The sequence below is a fragment of the Acomys minous genome (assembly GCF_964271855.1).
Source record: "Acomys minous genome assembly, chromosome: 15".
Taxonomy (NCBI): domain Eukaryota; kingdom Metazoa; phylum Chordata; class Mammalia; order Rodentia; family Muridae; genus Acomys; species Acomys minous.
The window spans coordinates 88209296-88225314 of NC_140497.1; the positions used below are offsets into that span (position 1 = coordinate 88209296).

At 41.1% G+C, this 16019-nt stretch overlaps 1 protein-coding gene across 3 annotated transcripts in view; it reads left to right on the forward strand.

The window, feature by feature from the left end:
* Positions 1-16019, forward strand: part of TAFA2 (TAFA chemokine like family member 2) — a 420034-nt gene that overhangs the window by 192899 nt on the left and 211116 nt on the right. The gene's annotated exons all lie outside the window — the stretch shown is intronic.

Below are 16019 nucleotides of genomic sequence, written 5' to 3' on the forward strand. Positions count from 1 at the left end.
ATCTTTGACTTATTTTATATGACTTAAGCCTTAGGGAAATTCATTGATTTTGATTTGCTTCAACAAACATTTGTCTAAGAGTCTCCATTTAAGTTGACAATTTACAAGAAGAGCAGATTTCCTCTTGAGAATTTTGAGTCTGCCTTCTTGAGGGACAACATTTCTGTGTCTGTCCACTCACTTCCTTCTACCCCTTGCAAGACCCCTTGTAAGATGTTACATTATTATTTTATTTATTAGTTCTGTCAATTTATTTAGCATGGAGGAAAGCATGAATAATTTAAGGGCTTTTAGATCACAGCCTATTATTGGCTTAGATATCACCGTGTTCTCGGAAGGACAGAACCCAGGAGGCCAAGCATAGTTCGGGATGTGGACTTTTGGGAGGTGAATTCCCTTTGGGCAGGGCCAAGCACAAACCATGCACGAGGCTACGCAGAAATGTCATGTATACCAAGAGAGAAGTACATGGCTTCATTTGCTCAGTGACAGGCTGACGGGACTCCTTCTTTCTGTGTCCTGGATCTTGACGGAGGAGGGACTGGTTTGCAAAGCAGGCAGCGATGCATGGCTGCAGTACACATTCTTAACAGAGGCTAGAGATTCTCCCGCTCACCCCCCTTTGGCCTTTTAATTCAGCTAAGTGTTAAAGCGGATGCTGCAAGGAAACGCACGATGATCTATGAGTCTGGTGCTCAGCAGCCTAACTAGATTCTCAGGATGGCTGCAGGCTTGTTTGCTCTGAGTTTTGAAAAGGAATAAGAGAGATGGTTCCTCTCCCAATTTAGGAGTCCTTAAAATTAGAAAAGAACTCTGCTTTTCATTAATTTGTTTGTATTTGGAGGAGGGGTGAGCCACATAAGATAAGAAGAAATAACGTGCATGGTTTTTATTGTAATTGGCTCTGTAGGGTGAGGCTGCTTGGGGCTCATTGTCTGGACTAGGATATCTGCTCGTCTGTGATGGCTTTAGCAATGATAAGAGTGAGTGTACCACACAGAATGGCTACTCTCTCCTCTCTGGTCCTCGTTTTGTCACAGCCTGTTTCTATGCCATTATTAAACATTTTAATTATTCTTGTTTTTAAGCACATTAAGTGTGTATAGCCATGGGCACACATACTTTTCATACCATATTTGATAGAAAGAAAGCAGGTGAGTTTTATATGGAAGAAATCAGTGGCTTTAGGTTCAATGGTCATTAAGGGGTAGGTCTTTTAAATTTTCGATTTTTAGAGCCTTAATCATTTGTCTAGGTACCATCCCTCTTTTCTTGGAAGTTAAAAAAAATATTTAATTTTTACAGTTAGCATTCGAACTAATGGTCCTCACCACAGCATTCTCACACATTGATCTTATTTGTCCTAATTACCCTCCGTGTCCTCCTCATCCCTCTTGTTTGTTCCCTTCCTTTTTACCAATACCATCCCCTTCTGTTTTCATGTCATATGAATTCCATTACCTTCTGTTCCTCCTTTCCCTCACTGAAGAGCTCCTTTATTACACGCATGCAGGCACGCATGCACGCACACACACACGCACGTGCACACACACAAACATGTACACACCTATATTTAGGTTCTGAACATGAGAAGAAATGTGATATTATCTTTCTGAGTCAGCTTTATGTTGATTAACATTGTTTCAGTAGGAAATACAATAAACATGATGCAAAAGATTGTGTGTCACAGGGCCCCTAAGGGCCTGTCTATTTAGGCATCACTAGGGAAGCTATGCAACTTAGTGATGAAAGAGAAATCTAGGATTGCTCTGAGTTAGGTGAGCAGTTGATGAGCACAAAAGGTTCAGACTAAACGTCACTAGGGTGTCCACAGGTCCGTATTTCACAGCTAAATATAAAACAACTTATGACTCTTGAAAGAAAAAAAGGATAGTCTCATTTGGTATTTCAGAAAGCACAATTCACTGGAAGTAAATATGATTAATGTTTTTATTCTCACCCCTAAATAGCAGCAGCAACAACAACAACAAAAAAAGAAATGTTCTTCTAAAGTGAGGGAAAGCAAGGCAGCTGAAGAGGTGATTTATTTTCTTTGAAAGTTTCCACTTTGAGTTCAGTATGCTAACCCTGTGTCCCTGAACAGGGGAGGTTAGTATTCCTAAGTAGTAGAATCCCAGGAATCGCACTTCTAGTTTACCGGAGATCATTTCAGCTGCCTCTAACTGCTAATGACCATGTAGCATTCAGAATGCTATGCTATACCCTCCTAATTAGCGCACTATAACAAACCATTATTGTCTTCTCTTCTTAAGACTAGCCATCCCTATGGCTTCAGGATTCACCTTTTATGAGTCCTGGGAATGAAATCACAGCTGGGGCAGCACAAGTTGTGCTGAAATTATTTGCAGAACATTTCGATTCATTTCATATTTGTCCTTGCTTATGCCATATTGCATAACCAAAACACCCCCCTATTCCGCCCCGCCCCGCCCCCCCCCCCGCCCCCGTGCTGCCAAACATTGAGTGTGAGTCTCTAGTTCCCAGGCAGGGACAAGTCTGTTTGATTGATTGGCTACCCTAGTGTCAGGCAGCAGCGCCTGTCAACGCGAATGAAATGGGACTCTGAGAGTAAATTGCATGATCAGCTCAACTTCACATTCAAAGCAACTTTCACCTTCTCCTGCTTTTGTAATTAGATTCTAGCATGGTGTTTAAAACCTCAGCTCCTTTCGCTTTCCTTTAGCTCAGTCTAAAGGTCTGGTGTACAATATAAAGTAGGATGTTTATTCCATCCCTGTGTGTGTATGCGTGGACAGCAGCCATGCTTCCTAATGGGCTTCCTGAAAGAATGCCATTGTAATTCCAACAAGGCTTGGTAGAAAAGGTGAACCATCACTCCATAGGAGGGAGCCATACAATCCTCCAAACACCCCCAGTTGTCAGTGCGTGCCCCCAGTACATTGTGCACCTGGTTACGTATATGTGTGAATATCTACAGACTGATGAAATGACCACTGTGGTGCTTTACTGAAAATGTAAACACTATTCCATATGCCGGGTGTAATTGAAAATGCCTTTAAAGTAACGCAAGTTGGGGCTGGCGTATGGCCCAGCAGTTAAGACCATTTGCTGTTCTTGTAGAAGACCAGTGTTTGGTTCCAAACATGCACACACATAATATATGTATAAGGTGGCTTATAACAACATATAACTTCAGGTTCAGGAGATTCGATGTTTTATGACGTTTTGCAGGCAACAGGCATGGATGTAGTATGCATGCATACATGCATATATACAGGCAAAAATTCATACAAATAAGACAAATAAATCTAGAATAATATGTCCTGTGAAGAGTCTTCATGGCTTCTTCTTCATTTGTGGCCTCCAATCTGAATGGATCGCTTAAAAAAATCTACAAAAGCTTCCAAAACATTATGATGGAAAAAAATTATTCCTCTTTTATTCTTGTGAATGTGTTCCCATTGCTGTGGCCAAATAACCAAGCCTCGTCCTTCTGAAGACCTTTGTACATGGTTGAGGTAAGGAACAAACATGTGTCATGAGATATGCGTTCTACTGCCAACAGTATACCCATTTGTCTTTCCATAGGAACATAAGCTCCATGTGGGCAGAGATGGAACTCTCTTCCTCTTTATTCTATCTTCAGAATCTATAGTAATCTAAATTAGATTGTTCCATAAATATCTAAGTATAGTCCTTGTGCCAGGGTACCACTCTAGATGCTGAAGGTAAAAAAATGCATAATAGTGACAGTTTTTGCGTTGACAACATTTATATTCTAGTGGGAAGATAAAGCATGATAAATGTTTTGGAGAATAATATAGCATAGTTACAAGAAAGAAATTGATGGTCTCTCTGTGTGTGTCCACCCATATGAGGCATGTTCTACATAAGGAAGTGGGCTAAGTATTTCCACTAAATTAATACACAGGTGAGGCCTAAAAGAAGGTGAAAGGCTGAGCTATGTGGGTACAAGAGTGGGAGAGGGTTCCGGCAGAGACTGGCATCTGTGGGACAATCACAGAGCAGCACAGTAACAAATATAAATGGATGAAGGTGAGTAAGATGTTTGAGCCTCAGGACTCGAGGCCGCTGGCCTCACCCAGTTAGTAGTGCTTTTATGCTCACTGTTGGTGTCTGAGCAGAGTGGGCAGGGACTTTACTATCCGTAACATGCAGGCATGAGATCAGTTTCTAGACTGGCGATTGATGAATAGTTGATGGGTGATCCAAGTGGACACTTCTGTTTGTTTATATCAGGAATGGAGTCATTCGTGTCCCATAGATATGAGTGGGAGATTTATGGGAGATGTAGCTCATTATGAAGGAAAATAGAAGATTTCTTAGGAAATTCTAGAATTTTCTAACTTAAGAAAATCTTCACAGTAGTCTGTTCCTTTTAAACGTCTGAGCTTTTAAAAAACTGTTTGAGTAGGAGATATGTTTTATCTCCCACTCAACCTAAATTCCATCCCAGCCGTTGATGCTTTCTGAAACAAACCTTTCTTCTGATTCTTTTTTAAAAAAACTAAATTAGTGTAGAATTTGGATCCATGGGGATAACACAGACAGTTAAAGGAATCTTAAACATCGAAAAGCATTGGGTGGGAATTTCTAAGAAAAGCATCAATTTTCTGTCCTTGCTGGGGAGACTAGTTGTTCTGGAAAGCAAGCTGTCAGCATGTAACGCGTGTTTCACAGCCCTGCATGTTAGGCCTGGAACTCACGGCGGGGCCCTCACAAAGGTGAAGGAACTTGTGTTATGACAATCTTTCATCCCCTTGTGTAGATGCTTATGGAGGTGGTGCTCAAGACCAGAAAGCAGCAAAACCATCTGAAACGGGCACAGAGAAGTTGTGCGTGGAATGCGCACGTTAAACAAAACACACAGGCACAGGCAACAGACTAGACAAAAACACAGGAACACAGATAGCCTTTAGGAATATGGACAGATAATAAGAATGTGATACAAAAATAAAAGGAACAGTGGAAGAAAAAAATAGTCACAAGAGGCGCATTAAGTACTCGGCTGCTTATCTGTTCAGTTGATTCATGTTTTTAAAGGGGTGGGAATATTTGAGGTTATGGAACTTGAAGTGTAAAAACACAGTATAGATGTTCTCTGAGAGACTCCATCCATCAGGGGATCAGGACAGATGCTGGGACTCACTGATGGACTGCAGGAGAGGGTGGTATGGGAGGATGGGAGCAGGGGATGGAACTAAAGGACCCAGAGGGTTCAGGAGCCCCACAGGGAGACCATCAAGGCAAGGCAGGTGGAACTGGTATGTGTGTGTGTGTGTGGGGGCTGCACAAACTGTTGCACCAACCAAGGACAATGCATGCAGTAAACCTAGGCCCCTTGTTCAGATCTAGCCAATGGGCAGCTCATCCTCCACGGGGTTGGGGGAGCAGGGACTGCCTCTGACAGGAACTCCGGTGTCCCTGATTTGATCACTTCCCCTTGGCGGGGAGGTCTGGAGGGCACACAGAGAAAAGGGAAGCAAGGCTATCTGGGTGAGACCTTCTAGGCTGTGGCCACGTGGAGGGGGAGGAGATCCCCTTCTGTCAGAGGTCTAGGGGAGAAGAGAGGGGGATGATGGAAACAGGAAGATACAAGTAAGGTGATAACAATTAGCATGCAATCTGAACACATTATAATTAGAAAGGTGGGGCTTGTGGGACAGGAGAAGACCAGAAACAAGCCGGAATAGCAACTGAGGCAAGAATAACTTTTTGATGAGTATGGGAAATAGAAGAAGAAGAACAGGAGGATTAGATCTTCGCATTTAAGATTCAGACTACAACAACGAAAACAAATACTTCTTTTGGAGTCCGTTAAACTGTGGTTCCAGGGATGCTGTCACACGGGAAGGTAGATTAACAGAAGCTGAACATGCTGAACAATTCACGATGATGGATGAAGTAAACTTCATAAACAATTCGTGTTAAAAAGCACTGTGACTGAAAAGTTACGAGCAACGCTGTTTGTGGACAGCGTGGCATTTCAAGTCGCAGGACACAGGACACAGGACACAGCACACAGGACACAGGATACAGGACTGAGGCTCCCTACAGGGTGTGGGACAGGATAGGCACTTCATCCTTTGTTTTTGTATTTTTTTGAAGACTCCATCGGGAGGCTTCCCCTTCAGGCTTAGTTGTGTCTTCGCCTCCTGGGCATCTTTTTAAATTTTTTTTTAATGTTTTTAATTTATTTTTATTTTATTTATTTATTTATTTATTTTATTAATTTATTCTTATTACATCTCAATGGTTATCCCATCCCTTGTATCCTCCCATTCCTCCTTCCCTCCCATTTTCCCCTTACTCCCCTCCCCTAGGACTGTGACTGAGGGGGACCTCCTCCCCCTGTATATGATCATAGGGTATCAAGTCTCTTCTTGGTAGCCTGCTACTCCTGGGCATCTTTATTGAGGTGATGGAACCACTTGGACTCTTGCTCTAGTGACATGAAGGTTCCTCCCCTTGAGGTTGTTTTCACTTAGTTATTTTAAGTTCCCCCCCCCTCCTATTTTCAGTGTTTAATCACTTCATCTTGAGTTCCCATTTCTTTTTAACTCAATAGCACTCTCTTCGTTTTGGGTCTTTTTAGGGGCAGCGCTATCAGCAAGTTGCAGGACCAGACCTGAGCTCTCTGCTTTCACATTCTCTCTGGGTTTTGGCTCTACACACTCACTTGATTCACTTTTAAAGTGAAACTATTGGATGTCTGTTATCTCTTCCTCTTTTGTGTACCTGATATAAACTGAAACCCGTGACCAATAAGAGGTCCTTCGGCAGCTTCATTTCAAAGCTTTTGTTGGCCTGTGTTTACCAAATAAGGCTGGGATAAACACTGCTGCAAACCACCTCCACTTAGTTATCACTTGATCAAAGGATAATTACTATTTACCTAGTTATGTAGCAGATGGTTTTCAGTGGTAGAGTAATTAAGCAATGTACTGTACAATTCCAAGGCAACTGTGCTATTTGGGGGAGTTTGAAGAGAATTCATTTTATCAGTAGTTCATTGGCTAGCCAAAGAGAATGTCATCAAGTTACCTGAAGGCAAATGTCAAATGTCATTTGGTTTCACATTACAACCTAGCACTTTAGTGCGGGGGAAGCAAAATGCATTCTCCAATGAAAATGGATTTCATGTGCTTCCCTGGGTAGCCCAGGACTACACTGGGTTTCTGCGATAGCGGGGAGGGATTTGTGAGTGCTTATTAGGAGGTTTTGATAGACTCCATGTGTGCCAACAAGGATCAGCAGGTGTGAGGAAGCCTGCCTAGTCCTCACTTCTCACTTCTCATGGTTTCTCAGAGTCCGCGACTAGGGCTGCTAACAGCATAGCACTTGGCAGCAGTTTGAAACTGGGGGAAGGGTCTTTGCCAAATGTCCTTTCCTAGACTCTCATCCCTTAGAGAGTCGAGTTCAATAAGTCTAGATCGAAGCTTTGGAATCTGCATTTTACCCAGGTCCACTCAGATGCTCCTTAGGTGGGTTCAAGGCATCTTCCATTTTGAGAGGCTACGAAGACGACAAAGAAACCCACAGCTCAGGGTGGGGTGGTCTCTTAAGTGGCGAAGAGCATTTTGTTGCTCTTCCCAAGGGCCTGAGCTTTTTCAGTCATTTGTGAGTTATGAACTATATCTCACCCCAAGCCGCAGGATACATTAACAGTAAAGAGCAGGTATGTTTAATGAAGGAGAACAAGAGTTTAGACTCTTCCTGCCATGATGGAAATGCCTTATCATACCAGATTTTTGAGAATGAAACTATTTCGCTTTTGGATTGGGCAACTAAGGAATTCTATGGGACCTTGGCCTAAAATACAGAATTAAGCATTTGGTAGCGTGAGTGCTTCCAACCCCCTTTCCTGAGATGTGACTAGCCAATTAAGGTAACACTGTGGGGGTTGATATTTGTACACACTTGAAATGATTTACAATCAAGTTAATGAAAAACCCACATTGTTTTTTCCTTTGTGCTGAGAGAACTTGAGACTGAACCTCTCTTTTAGCATATTTCGGATGTAAAATACATATTTATTAACTCTACCCATCATGTTGTAGTTAGTCTCCAGAACTTAAAAGATAAAATTTATACTTTTTAGTCACTGTCCCAGGGAGGCCATGCATAACTATAATTGTACCTAACTCTGCATCTGAAGCTGCGTTTAGGGGTGGTACAGGCAAGTGTGTACCATCTTCGTTACAGCATCACTAACAGTCACCACAGATGGGAGAAAACTTAGTGCACCTCAGTGGATGAATGGGTACAGGATCATGGATAATATAAATTTTGGGGATTTATAAATTCTAATGGATATTATTCAGCCTTTATAAAGGAAGCCCTGCACTTTTTGATGATGTGAGTGATGCCGGGAGACAATGAAGGTGAAATAAGTCAGACCCAGAAAGAAGAACACTTCACGATCTCCTTATATGTGAGATCTGGAATATGCTAAATCCATCATATGGTAGAAAAGTGGGGAGTGCAGTCACACAGGGAGACAAAGGTTCATGCCAGAAGACCACATCTACAGAGAACAAACCGGCCTGCCCTCTGTATAGCATGTACACTGCAGTGAATAATACTCGAGTGTGTACTGAAGGTTTTCTGAGTCGTTTTCATGGTCTCTAATCCCAAGAAGGGCACCTGAATTAATGATCTTTGCCTAGGCTGTAGCAATCACCTCATTATGTAGTCACACATCAGGACGGCATGGGATATACCTTGATTACATATAACAAAAATAAAAATTGGTTGGTTTATCTGACTTTGACCTAGGGCTAACATTTATACAAATCTTCCCCCAAATTATTTGCCCTGTGGATGCTTGCCACAACTTCTGTCTTTGACATCAGCATCCATTGTCAGTGTATGCCTAGCTGCTGGCCTAGAAGACATGGCAATGACTGAGGCGTTTGACTGGGCAGTTTACTAGGCAGTGCGCCCCAGTTTCTGTAGTACATGGGTTTGTCCGTGAAAAGAAACCACATTATTTAGCAACCTAAATACCAGTCTCCCCGCCCATCCATGATCCCGTGTGGCCTGGAGCCTACACTTCATTGCTATGGGCAAAAGGTGGTGCAAGGGATAGGAGTTGCCGAGTGCATGCAGCAGTGTGAGCTGCACTTTTAATGTGTTTAACCATCTGACAGCGCATCTAATTATACTTTAGAAAACCCATTTTAGAGGGTAGTTAAAACTTCCATTGAAATATATTTACATAAAAATGAAGATTAAATAAACACTTAAAAAGTTACACCAAGCAGTCATCGCAATCCTCTCGTTACTTCTACTGCATTTAAAGCATGATCTGCGCTTTGTTTACACTGCGGTAACGTTCGGCAGAAGCAGAGAAGCCTGAAGCAACCGCTCAGAATGGGAGATGGAAGATGCTATCCCTTCTCACTTTGAAATCATCCAGCTACTTAGTATACATATTCAAGTAGTTGGCAACTGTTTTCTACCATTAAAATTCTTTCTTTTAAATTTTTCTTAAATTTACAAAATTGCTAAAAGCAGTGGTGGGGTAGAAGCATATTTTACTAATTGTATAGAGATTGAAGGATTCAATTCTACATCTTTAAATGACAATGGATTATACTTCTTCTCCACCCCACCCCCCTTTGTTTTCGTCTTCCATCTCTCTTCACAATTTTCAGCATTGTGGTTAACATAATAACTGCCCTACTTACTAAAGGATTATTCTTTTTGTATAATGCAATGTACATTCTTCTTCTTCTTCTTTTTTTTTTGGAGAATTTTAGCAAGAATTTTTACAGAATCAGTGAAATTCTTTGCCTAGACTGCTAATGGTTTTAATTAGTATTTCAAACCCTCCTCTAGTTGAGAAGATAAGTTCTTAAACTTGACAGTGTATTTGGGGGTCTTAACGAAAAGTGGTGATGGGCTTCCAGCCTTTCCAAAGTTTATAATTTCATCAGCCTGGTGTGTGATTGGTTCTGTGTAGCATTCCTCAGCGAATTCTTATTTGCAGTGAGACCTGGGAGCTCCTGATTCCAGGGACTGAAGAGGCTTCCTTTAGGAGCTCTGTGAGCACAGAGCTAACCTCGCGGCTTCCAACCTGTCTGCTTGCTGGGCTCATCTGGGGAACTTGTAAAAATAATGAGGTCGCTTTTCTTCCCCAAGAAGTTGTAATTTGATTGCTTTGAATGGTGGCTTGGGATTTGAAATTTCTTAAAGATCTCATGCGATTCTAATGTGAAGAAAAGTTTGGGAACCATTATGTTAACCCATAATTTTAGAAAACACTATGGAATAAATCTAAGGAGGCAAAAGGAATTTATATTAAAAACTTCAGCACTGAAGAAAGAAATTGAGGAAGTCTCTAGAAGATAGAAAGATTTTATATTAGCATAATTTATATTAGCATAACTAATACTGTAAAACGCTTATATTACCAAAAGTCTTCTACATATTTAGTCAACTTTTCATAAAAATCAAATGACATGCTTCACAAACTAGAAAAAAAAATCCTAAAACTCATATGGTATTGTAAAAGCAAGTAGCCCAAACAAAACAATTCTAAGAAGAAAGCAATGCTGGAGGTGTTACAAGTTCTGATCTAAAAGTATACTACAGTTGTGGTTGTACTAGTGCTGTTGTTACAAAAACATCATCGCTGGAGGTGTTACAAGTTCTGATCTAAAAGTGTACTACAGTCGCTGTTGTACTAGTGCTGTTGTTACAAAAACATCATCCTACTGCCTGTTACGGAGACCAATGGACTCCAAAACAACCCACCCAACTACAGCCACCAGTTTTGACAAAGCTGTCAACAACATTCGCTGGAAGAAAGAATCTCTTTAGCAAATGGTGCTGGAAAAAACTGGATATCAACATGTAGGAAAATAAAACTAGGTTAAGATGCCTGACTCTTTACAAAATTCAACTCAAAATGAACCAAACACTCTAAGGTGGGCCAGGTGAAGGTACATATACTTTTAATCTCAGCCTTCAGGGAATCAGAGACACTCAGATCTCTATGAGTTCAAGTCCAGTGTGGTCTACTTAGCAAGTTCAAAATTAGACAGGCCTACATAGACAGACCTTGTTTCAACAAGCAAACAAACAAGACTCTAAGGTGAGACTTTGGGACTTCTAGATGAAAAAAAAAATGTACTAAATAGGTTAAGAGACAGGCATTGGCAAGGATTTTCTGAAAAGGACTTGAGTTGTCACACATAGTTTTAGGGATGCCGTATCATTTAAATGTAGCACATTTAACAAAGCAGCAGCCATCGGAGTGGGAAAGGGCTTCGCTTTACTCTACACCAGAGCCTGCTATCTGCACTATATGAAGAACTGCAAAAATTGAACACTAAAGGCATAAAATCACCAAATGAGCTAACGGATGGGATAAACAACTATCAAAGAAAGAAGTATGAATAGACAGTAAATATTTTTAAAAAGAGTTAAACATCCTTAGCCATCGGGGAAATGCGAATTAAAGCAGCTTTGGATTCCATCTCATTCTGGTCAGAACGGTTATCATGAAGAAAGCAAATGACAGCCAATGCTGGTGGGGTACAGAGGCCCCTTACACAGTGCTGGTGTAATGTGAGCTGTGCGGCCAACATGGAAGTCAAGGAAGTAGCTCAGCAACCAATAGAAAACAGAACTGCCATGGAACACAGCAATGCCACCCCTGGGTATGTACCAGGAAGACTCCAAGTCAACATATGACAGAGATAAGTACACAACTATTTTTTTTTCCTGTGCTTTTTACATAGTTAAGAAATGGGAGCAGCCCATGTGTCCATCGGCAGAGAAATGGAGAAAAAGGTGACATATATACATAATGAAATTTTCTTCAGGCATAAAGAGAAAACAAAACCATAACATTTATGGGAAAATAATTATAACTAGTGTCTTTGTTAGGATTACTACTGCTGGGATGAGACACCAGGATCAAAGCTACTGGGAGAGGAAAGGGTTTATTTAGCTTACACTTCCATATTACTGTTCATCATCAAAGGAAGTCAGGACAGGAACTCAAATGCCAGGAACCTGGAGGCAGGAGCTGATGCAGAGGCCATGGAGGGGTGCTGCTTACTGGCTTGCTCAGCCTGCTTTCTTATTATAGACCCCAGAACCACCTGTCTAGGGGTAGTGCCACCCACAAACTAATCTTTTTATGATTAACACACACACAATATATATATATATATATAAATTATTTATCATGTATGTGGTGTGTGTGCGTGTGCATGTATGTAGATGTGCCACAGCATGCAAGGAGGTCAGAGGCCAACTTGTGGAAATTGAATTTCTCCTTCTTCAGCCACGTGGGGCTCAGGAATTGCACCCTGGTTGTTGGACTTGGTGGCAAGCATCTTTACCTGCCAAGCCATCTTGCCAGCCCCACATTCCAGTAACAACATTTGAGTAGGGTATTTGGTCAGCTAGGAGGAAAAAAAATCCTTTCTAAAGTGTGAGTTACTCCAGTTGGGTCATCAGCTCCTGTATTTCCTAATGACAGATCTGAACTCTGGCTGAATTGAGCCCGATGCTGTGATTCCTCAACCCTTGACCCTCAGAAATCCCACATTCTCTCCCTGCACTACACAACCTACCCTGCTGCCTATCTGCCTCAGCAGCTCACTCACCTCTATCCATAATCTTAATTTCCGGGCACTTCTTTGTTCTTAGGCACAAGTCTCTAGTTCTTTCTAACAGGCTGTTCCTCAGCCCTTCCCTTTCACTCTTCATCCCTACACTCTGCCCTTGCTACCTCGTTCTTTTCACATTTCAGCAGAATTTAGCAAAGAGAAAGGCTATGTGTTCGGGTTCCGACAGGTGCGTAGGAGCGTGGCCTTTACCTGTCCGCTGCATCTCTTAGCCAGTTCCAGCATCTCCTCTCTGGTTCCCTTCCCTGTGGCGTAGGCCATTTAGAGCCCTTCTCCAGCCACCTGCATCAGTCAGTGCTGACTGCAACTTCTGTGCCTGTGTTAAATGCTCTTGCTATGAGAGCAGTAGGGCCAAGAAGATCTGAATATTGGGCGGGTTATCACTTCCTGCCTTCCTGCCTCTCACCTGTCATTCAAGACCCAGGATAACAGTTCCAATTTTCAAGGAACCGTTCACTGATTTCTCTTTCTCACGTAACTCCCCTGAGTATTCTGTATCTGTTCCCCTTGTGTCTTGGCTTCCACTCACTCTAATTTTGTCTGGCTTTGTGCGCTCTCCTTCTTTTTCTTACATTTTCACTTTTAATTTCAGACTTACCCTGTGGAGCACTGGTGACACCTTCTGTCTCATTAACCTAGTGTCAGTTCTTAGACATTGGGATTTATTTTATGCTTTTTGAAATTCCTAGAGTGAAGTTCAGATATGCCAGGAAACAGTTTTTGGCCCATTGGGATTTTTTTCTATGTACACCACGAACCTCTGAGGATTAGCCTTCATCTCTCTTTTGCTTAGATTTTTCTTCTCAATTCCCAGTTCTCAATACCCTTCATAGGTAGGGTGTTTCTGATGGTACCTATCTGATGCTGGGCTTTTTTTTTTGGTAACTGTTTTCCAGTGACTCCTTTCTCCTGACCTATAGTGCATATTGGTTAACTAGTCAATTATAAAACAAATAGTTCTTTAATGATGTCATTTTCTTACATAAGAATTTAGTTTGTGTTTACAGTGGAGAGTCCCTTTGATTCTTGGCTTTGCCTTCCATGTAATTCATAAGAGTATAAGTTCTGGTGAAAAAATTCATTAGGCCAAATGGATGCCTACAATGAGTTTTTTTATTTAAATTTTGTTTATCCCTTAAAATTTATTATTATGTTTTTTCCTTTTATATTCTGTATTCCTAACAAACCCAATATTAGAAGAACTAGAAAAATCAAATATAAATTTTATTAAGAAACTTTGATTCTTCTATAAACTTATACCTCTTAACACTTTAGCACATCAAATGATTCACAACCAGTTCTATTTCTTATGTAATTAATCTCATTAACAGCGATTTGATGGTGTCTACTAACAGTCAGCATTTTCAACTGGATAACTGACTGACTGGCTTTTACTTCTTATTTATTAACACTGTTAATTAACGGTGTATATTTTGAAGTCATGTAAAATGCTGAGTCTGGAGCCCAGGCCTGTTGTGCTATGACGGGTGCAGAGATTATTAGTGGAAATCCAAAAAACAAAACAAAACAAAACAAAAAAACAAAAAACAAACTCTATTCAGATTAGAGAGTGTTAAGGAGAATAGAACATAAATAGTTTTAGTGACTGTTGTTAGTGGCGTTAGAGACACTGTATGAGGATCAAACAGTATGACAAGAAACCATGAATGGGGAACAAACACATTGTATATGGCATAAGAAAAGTTTTACCTTAATTTTCGCTTCTTAAATATTTCACCATCTTTACTGTCACCTGAAAAAGTATCTGATGTGACAGAGTGATGGGGAAGCGGCATGTTTCCAATGTGTTTTTCAGTTATAGTATGGTGTGGTGATGCTTGCTAAATGACGAATATTCTATTGAATTAACAAGAGACCTCATTAAGCTAAGGGCTATTTCCAGGCCAGGACCAAGATACAGAAATGGTGGAACTCTGGGCTGTCTGTGGCCTGTTGGTGGAGTTCATCGCTTGTGACTGTTCCATCTGCGATAACTATAATCTTCCTTTTGGAGAGTGGAGGCGACGGTGACTGCATCATTTTTGTCTTTTTCTGCAGTCATGCCCAGGGCAGGGACTTCATAAATCCTGACTGTGAGTGTGCATCAGCTTGCTTCCTTCTCGTGTGTGTTTTCAGTCACTCCGCTGTCACTATTCTTAATTGATTTTCAAGTTCTGAACCGGAATGTTTGGTATTCCAAAGGAGGATGCTTCCATGAGCACTGTTTTGAGTGGTTCACAGAATTGGCTCAACCTTCACTTCAATTTCCTGCACTTCACATTATTACAGATGGAAGGAACAGTGTCATGCTGCCAGGGCCTCCTTGATGGACTGCATGTGGTGCGCTGAATGGCTTCAATCAAACAGACAGAGAGAAGGATAGCAGAGTAGCTTGTCCTTAGAATCAAGTAATTTTGTGTGGATGCTATGCATGGCTGAGGTCCTCTGTAACTTACCCTTTACATTTAAATTCTTGCATTTAGTGACTTTGACTGTTTTCCAGAGGATCTCTGGGGCACCAGGGTGTTTGTCCCTAGAATGTACCGCTTATGAATAAGTCACGTCCTTGGGGTCTTCTCTGAGACCACTAGGCGTGACACAGTATTTATATTTAGCAGGTAATTAATTAGTGTTTCTTGATTGAATTAATTATTGCCTGGTTGCAGGAAAGCACAAATGTTGCTCTGAATACTTAACACAATAGAAAAAAAAAACCACAGAAAAACTACTTCCAAATATCGCCACCTTTCTGAAGCCTGGCCCAGGAGAGGGAAAAATCAACACCCCATGTTATACAGACATTTTTAATTTGGAGTAATTTCAAAATATAGTTCTAATACTTATGTTTGATACAAATTTGTCACATTGAGCATTATTCTTCGTCAGATACACTGCGTATATGTTAGCTTTTATTTAACACGATAGAATATACACATAAGTACTTATGTGAGCACACACATGTATTTGAAAGTAGGGAAACTAAGGAACTTCAGGTCCATCCTTGAACTCTTCCATTTTGCTTGTCTCAGTGTGTACATGTATAGTGTAACGATGTATAAAGATAGAGGTTGTGTCAGCAAAGATGAAAGAGAGAGAGAGAGAGAGAGAGAGAGAGAGAGAGAGAGAGAGAGAGAGAGAGAGAGAGAGAGAACAGGCACCCCTCTCAGTGCCCTTGAGATGTAGTTCCCATTTTATTTCCACAAATAATTAAGGGCCCTTCTTGTATGTTCAGAATTGATGCAGTAGATGGTTTACGGGATGATTAATACCATCTCAAATCCATATAGATTAAAAAGAAGCACACATACTAGACAGTAAGTGTTGGTGGGATGAACAGGATGGGACGCTCTGTGCTCTTCTCATGGCTGG